The 2,023-nt window shown below is 38.4% G+C and overlaps 1 pseudogene; it reads left to right on the plus strand.

Moving 5' to 3' along the window:
• Positions 1 to 668: 668 nt before the first annotated feature.
• Positions 669 to 1,528, plus strand: LOC119542215 (annotated as a pseudogene).
• Positions 1,529 to 2,023: the final 495 nt, after the last annotated feature.

Here is a 2,023-nt window from a genome sequence, read left to right on the forward strand (position 1 = left end):
AATTTTGTTTAAACCAAAAGTGCCATGGCCTTATAATCACAGCATAAAGCTGGCGACAAAACTAATAATAATAATAACCCTGTAGATGCGACTAGTGCTTTAGAGCTTGCTAAGCATTTTCACATCCAGAATTTCATTCAATTCTCAAGACAGATGAGAGGTGATGCTGCAAACCAGCTTGCATGTCCACGATGGATGTGGAACTGCACTCCTACCTGAATCTATCTGTTGTCCGCCAGCAGAAGGGGTTTGATGGCTGATAATGCAATTGTTTTCTTAATGAATCCAGTGTCTATACCAGAGATTGCTTAATCTGTTTTAATAATCAACTTTAAAATATGAAAAAAATAAGTAACAAAATTTGCCTGGGCTTTGCTGGATGACAGTACTAAAACAGGCAAAAAAGATCATGATTCATAGACTGGAATTAACTTTAGGATCATCCATGTCATATGAAGGAAGAGGAAGCAGAGACCCAAAGGAGGAGAGGCAATCATCCATGGATGTTATTTTAATTATTATTAATTAACTTATAAGAGCCTTATTATCTGTGCATAAAAATGTAGTCTTGCCCCTGGTGTGATTCCGTCCTGCGCGACTGTTCTCTGGAACAGTGGTTGTCTATATCCGTTCGCCTTCTCTGTTACCTAAGTGCATGTCACCACCCCATGGAAGATTCGATGGACATGGACACAAGCCCCCTGAGGCCTCAGAACTACCTTTTCAGTTGTGAACTAAAGGCTGACAAACATTATCCCTTCAAGGTGGATAATGATGAAAATGAGCACCAGTTATCTTTAAGAACGGTCAGTTTAGGGGCTGGTGCAAAGGATGAATTGCACACTGTTGAAGCAGAGGCTATGAACAGTGAAGGCAGTCCAATTAAAGTAACACTGGCAACTTCGAAAATGTCTGTACGGACAACAGTTTCCCTTGGAAGCTTTGAAATAACACCACCCATGGTCTTATGATTGAAGTGTGGTTCAGGGCCTGTGCATATTAGTGGACAGCACTTAGTACCTGTGGAGGAAGATGCAGAGTCAGAAGATGAAGAGGAGGATGATGTGAAACTCTTAAGTATACCTGGAAAGTGATCTGCCCCTGGAAGTGGTAGCAAGGTTCCACAGAAAAAAGTAAAACTTGCTGCTGATGAAGATGATGACAATGATAATGAAGATGAAGATGATGATGATTTTGATGATGAGGAGCTTTTTCTTCCAGTGAAGAAATCTGTACGAGATACTCCAGCCAAATGCATAGAAATCAAATCAGAATGGAAAAGACTCAAAACCATCAACACCAAGATCAAAGGGTCAAGAATCCTTCAAAAAAAATCCTTCAAGAAAAAACTCCTAAAACACTGAAAGGACCTAGTTCTGTGGAAGACATTAAAGCAAAAAGGCAAGCAAGTATAGAAAAAGGTGGTTCTCTTCCCAAAGTGGAAGCCAAATTCATCAATTATGTGAAGAATTGCTTCTGGATGACTGACCAGGAGGCTATTCAAGATCTCTGGCAGTGGAGGAAGTAAGTCTCTTTAAGAAAATAGTTTAAACAGTTTGTTAAAATTTTCTGTCTTATTTCATTTGTGTAACAGTTAATATCTGGCTGTCCTTTTTATAATGCAGAGTGAGAATTTTCCCTACTGTGTCTGATAAATGTTGTCCAGGTTCCTTTGCCAAGAATGTGTTGGTCAAACTGCCTGTTTAGTTTCTGAAGATGGAACTCCACCCTTTGCTTGGTTTTAAGTATGTATGTAATATTATGATAGGACATAGTAGTAGGGGTGGTCAGACAAATGGAAATGGTGGGGAGACAAAAATATACATATGAAATAAACTCAGAATTTTAATAAAGTAGCACTTTTTCTCTTTCTGTTCACTTAAAAAAATGTAGTATTACTCAAAGTTAGACTTAGGAAATTTTTCATTCAAAATTTGATCTCTGTGAAAAAACAGAAGGCCTGCAGTGAGATGTATTTACCAATTCCTAGCCAGGCTGTTTTTAAAAAACAGGAAAATAGTAA

This window comes from Choloepus didactylus, chromosome 8, assembly GCF_015220235.1.
Source record: "Choloepus didactylus isolate mChoDid1 chromosome 8, mChoDid1.pri, whole genome shotgun sequence".
Classification (NCBI taxonomy): Eukaryota; Metazoa; Chordata; class Mammalia; order Pilosa; family Megalonychidae; genus Choloepus; species Choloepus didactylus.